The sequence below is a fragment of the Nannospalax galili genome, unplaced genomic scaffold (genome assembly GCF_000622305.1).
Source record: "Nannospalax galili isolate Female #2095 unplaced genomic scaffold, S.galili_v1.0 scaffold11, whole genome shotgun sequence".
Classification (NCBI taxonomy): Eukaryota; Metazoa; Chordata; class Mammalia; order Rodentia; family Spalacidae; genus Nannospalax; species Nannospalax galili.
In genome coordinates this window covers 1,966,146-1,975,566 of record NW_008330735.1, presented here as the reverse complement: position 1 = coordinate 1,975,566, position 9,421 = coordinate 1,966,146, and positions in this window count along the sequence as shown.

The following is a 9,421-nucleotide window of genomic DNA, read 5'->3' as shown; positions in this document are numbered from 1 at the left end:
TTTGACTTGATAGAAATATATACATATATATCTATATATATATGTATATAGATATATGTAGTCATAATCATTCATATAAACTCTAATATCTTCAGCATTTCTTTGTGGAAAATAAGAATTTATCTCTTTCATAATGTTCTCATCAATATTAAGATAATCACATTTAAGAAGAGTAGTAACAAAGATAAAAGAAATTATTTTTGATAAATTATAACTCAACCAGGAATCCCATTTAATGAATAGTCTCATTATGTGAAGATATTACTACTTAGTTCAGGGAATAGGAGATTTAGGCATACTATCACTATTTGCCCTGAACAAGTCCTATTACATTTCTTCCTCTGGCCAAGGATAAGAAATACAAATTTGCTTCCTCTGATCTCTGCTTCCAAAGTGGTCTGGCTAGTTTCTATCCCCTGGTTCTGTGATTATGTTGTTGGGGCATGTCACAAGAGTTATTAAAGAGAAAAATAGAATGTATGTATATGTACACTTTTAGTTTTATTGTCACAAAGCAACTTGTACTATTTTAACATTCAAAAATAAACATTTTCCCACACAATGAAAAGGAATTAAAAATAAATGTATAATGTAGAATAACAAGAAGATTTTTAAGAAAATAGTCTTCTATGAAATGAGTTCTAGCAAGTAAAATGTAGAAGTAGCCTTCACTTTTGATATTGAAGTTCTAAAAATAAAATAACTACTTTCATGAGAGATTAACAAAGTAATAATGTTAAAGCATTAAGAAATGTCAGTGAATGAGAATAAGAATTGATGCTTTCATCAAAGGCATAAAGATGAAGTATTCCTGTACTCTTTATATGTTTCCAGAATCTTCCCAAATTGAACCATTGGGCAACCACAGGAATTATTTGATAATTGTTCTTCTTTTGATTTTCTGGTCTTTGTATTCAAGTTTATAGAAGACATTTAAATTTAATTGGTTTGACAAGTAGCTACATATCTTACATTGAGAAAATGGCTGAACTGGGATTTGAGGAAGGGAGGTTAACTTCAGAAGGCTCCCATGGTTCTTTGTATTTTGAGGAGGATGTTAAGTTATTCCAGGCATGTCTAAATGCAAGAAATACCACAAGATGTTTGGGAAATGCCCAGTAAGCCAATGTGAAATAACATACATTTACAAAAGAAGAGTATGTTATTATCTCTTTAAAGATAAGAACTGAAAAAAAAATAAAGATAAGAATTGATGATAAAAAATTTCTCTTCTCTATTAATTTTTTTTCTTTTTTAACAATATTTTCTTGAGCATTTCATACAATATATTTGATCATATTCAGACCTCCTCCCCCAACTCCATTCAAATTGCCTCTATCATTTTATGTCCTCTATAATTTTTTCAATGTATATTTTTATTGATACTATTAAATGTCTGACTGTATAAAGAAAATTAAGGAATACTGTAGCAATGTAAAAACCATTTAAAGCAAAGATGATAATTGTCACATCAAATATTCTTCTGCCAAATCATTAGGCAGTGAAGAATAAGTACAATCCAGGTGACTTTTAACAACTCTGGTTTATTTAAGCATTTTTCAATTTTTATCATCTCCACATAGATGAATGCTTGTTTTGTGGTGTTATTTGTTACTTCCTTTATCTTCTAACATTTACATTTTACATTGATTCTGCTGCCTCTTCCCCATCAAAGACATGCAATGATTACACAGAACTGTATCCTGTCTCATTTTCACAGTGGGCATTCTTTGTAGGGTTCCATTCATCTCAAGAAAGCTGAGAAATTCTGCAGGAATGAATACCAACATCCATACTATGAGAGTCCATTCTCACCACATCTTTACTGAGTGTTAAAGCAAGTGTTATCTCCCTTATCACTCCATTCAGATAACTCAGTTCCCTCTTCATCAGGATGGCCACTATGGAAATAACTCTTTCTTGACCTCCCATCTACATTTCTGTTCTGCTGCTACCCAAAACATCCTATTCCATTCATTTGCATATTATTATGTCAGCTTAATTGCTCCTGAACTGTTTGCATATTGAATGCTTCTTTAAAAAAGAAATCTCTGCAAAGACTTCTAAAAGGTACAATTAAACTTCAGTAAAAACCATTCTTTTTTTTCCATTTTAAAATGTATGTTTGCAAATTTTATACAATACAGTTTGATAATATTTAGACACCCCTCTTCTATCAGCATCCTTCTTGTAGACCATCCCTCCCCACTGGAATTCATGTACTCTATCATTTGTGTTAAGGCATACTAGTCAAGTTAGTGTCCCCAAATGTCTTATGGTGTGTGTCCGTCCTCTGGAGCCTGGCTAAACTATCCAGCATCATACCCTTTAAAGAAAACCAATGATCTCTCTCCCAGCAGTTATTGGTTGTTACTAGTTCCTCAGCTAAGATTGGAATGTCTTACCCACTTTACCACTTCTATGGTGGGTTTTTGTCTGCTCGAGTTTGTATGGGTCTTATGCATGCTATCACCATTGCTCTAAGTTCATATGAGTAACTTCCCAGCCACTTGGAAAACTGCTATTTTTGTTGTTGCTGTTGTTGTGTGCATGGTCACCAACCACCTCTGACTCTTACAAACTTTCTACCCCCTCCTGTGCCATGGTCCCTGAACCTTGAATGGCAGAGGTTAGGTATAGGTGTCCTATTCAGTGATATCCATTCTTAACAGAATGGATTTTTCCTCTACTAAGCCTGAAAAGTTACCTTGTAGAAACCGGAGAGCACGGGCACTGAAGTTGAGGTCAGTCTGACTTTTCGCCTCACAGCTTCAGTAGAATGGTTTTGCTGCCTTTTTCCTTCCAGTTCTAGTCTCTCCTTTGTATTAATATTTAACTTATATAGCAGAGATTTAGCAAAAATATGACACATTTAAATATATAATTATTAAATCCAGGAACAGAAACTAAATATTGTGTTCTTATAAAGGAAGAATTACTTCATCCTTGCTTATTAAAAATGCCTTATAAGTCACAATGTGTCAGGGTCACTTGCTGAAATATAAGTTGTTCCATTCACTAAAATAGAAACTTAAAGTTTTTAATTTTATTGTACTTCATCCATTATGATGACAATCCTACAACAATTTGGTGGAACTGATAACAGGCATTTGAGATCAAGACCTGAATCTTAATGCTACTGATCAGCCCAAATTTCAGTATATTTTTCATTTAAAATGGAAGTCTGTGTTGTATACATTAAACACTGTTAAGCTTAATGAAACCTGGTATTCACTGTGTGCAACTAATCATGTCTAGCACTAGAGGAAAAAATGCAACCAAGTCTGCATTTCAGAGCCACAGAAGCTATACTTGTGTCATTGGATTTCTCCTAAATTTTACCATAATCCCTTTAATAAATGAAACTAAATATCCTCTAAAATCTGAATATTTCCTTGCTTCAAAGTAAGAATTGGAAAGTCTTGGATTTAGCTCCTGACTCCAAGTCTTATTAGCTTGTACCTGAAGACAAAACATTTAACTTTTAGCTTGTGCAAATAATGAGCTTACTGTGAAAATTAAATGAGAATGCATCTAAATTTGGGCATAAAATCTTACACATTGTAATAAATTTCAGACTAATCTGTGTAATCTATAAACAACCAAAAGGATCTATAAAATCATTCCAGGTGTTTTCTTTCTCTGACATACAATAGAGCATACACACTAGGCATACATATCTCCCAAAGATTCAGTTAGCTTACTCTAGAGGAATAAAATTTGGAAACATTTGGTCAAATAATCATATGCATAGTTAAGCAAAATGAAAAGAAAATACATCTTGTTTGTTTATAAATCAACAGAGTCATCAAACCAATATTCAGCTCCTAAATTAGTAAAGTTTTTAAAGCATCACTGTCCACCCCCATTTTCCTGACATGAAATGTTGAAATCACTTCCATAAGAAGTTAAAGGCCATAGAATCTTGTCAGGAGAGCTAATTCAGAGACACCTGCTCGGTGGTCTCCAAAATGATTTGGAAAATCTATACTTATTCATATGGATTAAAATAAATTCTCCAATTTTATACCACATCATATTATTTGCATTAATTTTTATTCATGATTGGATTCTTCTCTGTTAATTCTAAACAAGGGCAACTTTTGTTTATTCAAATAACATCCTGCAGCTCCTGTGTTCTGACTGTGACAACTGTGACACTTGTAACCCAGCACTCTTAAGGCTGATGCAATAGGATTGCCATGAGCCTGAATCCAGCTTGGGCTATAGAGTGAGTGTGCTGCCAGGGATACATAACAAGATCCCATCTCAAAAAAAGAAAAGAAAATCTTCACAAGAGAATGACAACAGCTGTACTGGGAACTTTGGAAATCAAAATGAGTTTTTAATTTGCAGAATAAAAGAAAAGAGAGGGACTAGGAAATCTCATTGCTTACTATCCCCATCAGAAAACAGTGATGGGTAGTGGTGCTTGTACAGGGACTTGATAGAATAATGTTTTGGTTGAGATTTTATGAGTTCAGTCTGGAGAGATGGCTCAGTGGTTAAGAGCATTGGCTGTTCTTGCAGAGGATCTGGGTTCCATTTCTAGTACCCACATTGTGGCTAACAGCCATCTATAACTCCAGTTCCAGTGATTCTGATGCCCTCTTCTGATCTCCATGGGCATTTCACAATACAGGTGCACTTACATACATGCAGGCAACACATTCATACAGGTTAAATAGAAAGAATACATTAATATATTTTAAAAGATTATGTAAGTTCTTGAGTTTGATTCAGTGTTATCCATAGTACTAATGGGAGAAAGTCTCAGATTTTCAAAGTAGACTACAAGACATACCCATCCATTTATTACTATCGAATGCTCATGTGCCCAAGTTTTGAGATTTCATGATTGGCTTCACTCATTGACAGCCACTAGTTTGGATACAGCTGTGTGAGCTAACCCTGTGATTTCACTAGATGACCTTGAGACTCACAGTAGTGTCTTACATGACAGAAACACACCCTAATGGGAAGGCTGATGTGAGTGTGGATTTTGCTATTCCAGAAGCAGATCCTGAGTCATGGATTTACATCCAAATAGTTTAACAGTACAGGTTAGTCTATGAAATATCAAGAGGGAAGTGGTGAAAACAAGGAAGGCAAAGTGGATAACAGAGTTTAGTAATTAAAGCATCCCTGTGGGTTATTGGTGATTAATTTTACTGAAAATTGTAGAAATCAGTGTAGAACTTGAATTTCAAAGCTAATCAGGGTGAGAAATAAAGAAATGGAATCATTTGTGTATCAAGTTCCATTTGTCATTGACAACTGCATCTGAAAGTCAGCATTAGGCTGAGAGTGGATAATAGTGACTTTGAACACTATGCATCTTGTGTAGTAGTTGAAAAGTTCTCCAGTGGAAGCTCGTGAGAAGGTTCAGTCTTTAAAGATACTTGCTGTCAAACCTAATGACCTGAATTCAATCTCTGGGCCTACATATTAGGAGATAATCCACTCTGGAATTTTCTTTTGACCCCCACACACTCGCTGTAGCATACACACACACACACACACACACACACACACACACACACACACACACACATGCATGTGCACTCACACTCACACACACTAAATAAATAAGTAAATAAACAAATGTAAAAAAGCTTTATAGAAAGAAAATTCTTAATGGTTGCAAGCCAGTATGTCATAGTTAGCATCAGTTGTCAACTTGACACACCTGCAAAGAGGGAATCTCAACTGAGGAATTTCCTCCATTGAACTGGACAATGGGTGTGTCTGTGGTTCATTTTCTTGATTGATAATTAGTGTAGGAAAGCCCAGCCCACTCTGAGTGGTGCCATGCCTAAGTAGGTGGTCTTGAGCTACATAAAATGTAGCCGAGGAAGCCAGGGGAAGCAAGCCAGAAAGATGCCTTCCTCCATGGTCTGTGTTTTGGATACTGCTTCCAGGTTTCTGCTTGGGTTCCTGCACTGGCTTTTACTGTAAACTTTAAGATAAAATAAACCCTTTCTTCCTCAAGTTGCTTATGGTCAGTGTTTTTATCACAATAGAGAAGCAAACTAGAATTCAGATCATGACGTGACCAGAGAATATTTGGAGTTAGTGAGACTCATACTAACCTCCAAATCATACGGATCTCCTTGTCATTCATTTCATATCATCTTTATGGTATCATTTCTTATATTCTCTGATCCTCTAGCACTTAATATTTAAAATTTTTATCTAATGAAATAAAGCTATACATGAATCTATTGAAGATACCTTGAAAGTAAGGACTTGGAAATACAGAACTCTGTAAGTCATTTAGCACACTCTTGCACAAAGTACTAAAGCTTGCAAAGTTAGAAGTACTTGACAATATGGAATGCATAGGATAAGAATTCAGGTTTCAAGATAACAGACCCATGTTCAAATATCATGTTCTCTGCTTCATGATTGTTCACCACTTGGGCTACCAATTTAACTCTTGCAGGTTTATTTTTATCAATAAAAGGAGAATATGGATGTAGATTACACGGCACTGTAATGATTAAAATGTTTTCACTCATATCTGATTCTCTTGTCTGTGTTTTAATGGGCAGGATTCAAGTCAGTGGAGAAAGTTAAAAGTCATATAACAGAAACCTATACATGAACATAATAATTCAATGTGTCCTGTGATTTTCAGCTCCAAAATTCTACAAAATAACATAATCCATATTGTCTGGGCCACAATATCCCAAGAACAAATTTAGTATGTTACAGTAGTGAAGTAAGTTAATAGTTGTAAAACAGCTATTACTTTGGATCTTGTCTTACTAGCAATTTAGCATCTTCATAGTTTTTCCATTCTAAAATTTCTCTTGGCTGTCTCTGGTACCGTTCATCCTTGACAGTTAATAGTAAGAGCCATTAACTATTTTGTTTGCTACCTTGTTATTAGCATGTATAATACTTCATGAAATGTTGACTGGCATCCTTGTAACCTGTTCTTGCTACTAAACAGTTGAGAGGTTCTCTATGTGCCAGGTATGTTCACACAGGCGGTATGTGATCAGAAACTTAATAATATTCACACAATCATTAGAAAATAATTTACTTAATTAGGACACAAATATGCTATTAAGGATTCTTCAGTGGTAAAGACACCTGAGACTATGCCTACATTAAATTTACTAAAACCGATGCAACTCTATCAACTTTAGGGCTAATATGGTGAGATTGAGTGTGGATGCCCATTGGTGGTATCCCACTTATGCCATTTTGTTGACCTTCATGTTTGAGATAGTACAGTTAAGCAAGATTCAGTTTTCCCAGTTGTCGTTTATGAATAGTGCCCATTTGACATAGCCAATGTAAAGATGAGAAGTTAAAATGCGTGCGAGTGTTTCATATAATGTCTGATACATGAAAGACTTTGGTAATTGGAGCATAACTTGCTGTATTTTGTTTACAAAGAGACAAGCTTGAATCTCATGCAGAAAGGACAGTCTTGACTACTGGGATGCTCTCAAGAGAACTTCACATTGTTTTGCATCTTTTGATCTAAGAGATTAAATGAAATGCGTCCTTATAGTTTCTCCCATTCTAATAGTAATCCAGAAAATAAGAAAGTATACTACCTAATTAAAGAATTGGGACAGTGTCCAGTTTATAACATAAATGTCTTGTTTGTTATCCTCATCATTAAAATAACTAATTATGTGTTTGACCTCACAAACAGATATTTTTCATTTGCTTCACAATTAAGTTTTTATATTAACAGTTAATTTTGTTTTCAAATCTGCACTAATTTACAAAAATAAACTAGGAAATATGCTTAAGAAAGAATTTTTTAAAGCCATAATATACCATAACCTACAAATATTCCTGGCAACTCCTTAAGAAATTCACTCATTTATTTTGGGGGGGGGTTTGAGACAGGTTCTCCCTGTAGCCCCAGCTGTCCTGGAACGCACTATGTAGACCAGGCTGGCCTTGAACTCACAGAGATCCATCTGCCTCTGCCTCCCAAGTGCTGGGATTAAAGGCATGCACCACCACACCCAGCTTCACTCATTCTTTGACGTTGTTCATTTGTTTACGTCATTTGATCTTTAATTATAACAATAATAATTCACTGGGGTTATGATATTCTTGGATATAGATCATTGCAGCATATCTGATTGTGTCTTCAGGGTAGATTCTCTGGAACATAATTACTAGAGCAATAAATTATATGTTTTAAAATATGTTGTTCCACCTTAATAAATTTCTTTCTAAACATTTAGTAAATTTCATTCTAGAACACTAGCTGCTCCTCCTTACAACAGAGTTAGATGTCTATGTATGTGGACCCTCAACAGTCCTGGTCTTCCCTTCACTGTTACACTTTTCCTCTATTTCTTTGCAATTACAGTTGGGCTCCTGACTATTCCTTTTATGTAGCACACACAGTGAAAATCCCTCAAGCTCTTGTGCTATCTAGTTTCTTTTCATGAATATGTTATCACTGCCATCTGCTTGAGTCTACCATGTATCTGGTATTTTTTTTTCTCAATTAACTTTGCCTTATTTTTTTCTGAACTCTTCACTTTCAAGGTTCTGACTACATAGTTCAACGATTTTGTCACTGTTTTCTTACTTTCTCACTATACACTAGAAGTTCCATATGGCTACAAATATCTCCTAGTTTTTCTCACTGTGTTCCAGTTGTCTAGAGCAGTGCCTCCTGCTTTTGAAGATCTCCATGGTTGGTCACTGTGGAAGCACTGGCAGCATGCAGGTGTATAGAGCTTGTCTGTTCTGCAGCACTTCCGTAAACAATGTGCTTTTCCTCTGTCTTCTATACTCATCATATCTATCTCATATTCTTCTTCCATATTCTCCACCCTTCCAGTTATTTTTCTTTGCTTCCTTAGGAATTTTTACAAACTTACCTTACAAACTATCAAACTTCTTTTCTCTAAGGCTTATTTTGACATTTACAAATTTTAATGAATGAAAAGACTGTGAATCTCTTTGCAGGGATATGTGTCTAACAATTCTTAGGCTTCTTTCAATAATCCCACCTGTAAAAAGGCCTTCTGTTAATTTCCACTTTCCAGTAAATAAGATCTTTTAAAAATCTTACTCTATTTTATATCCCAGATTGAGTTTTATGAAGTTGAGTTCTTTGGCTAATATTCTTAAATCAATGAAAACATTTTCCTTGAATTCATTTTCTTCTTGTTTTATAATTTTTTAAAAATTTCCCAAGTGGTTGTACCAATTCACATTCCCAGCAGTATTTGCTGTCATTTGTTTTCTAAATGATAGCCATTTTTATAATTATTTATTTAATAATCACATGATTAGAAGAAGCATTTCATTACACCATTAATGTATTCACTAGCAATTTCCAGAGCAAAGATGCATCTCTTTCAATAATGGCAGTAAATTTTTAGGTTCACAGTTGAATTAATACAGTTATACAATATTGAACTCAGTA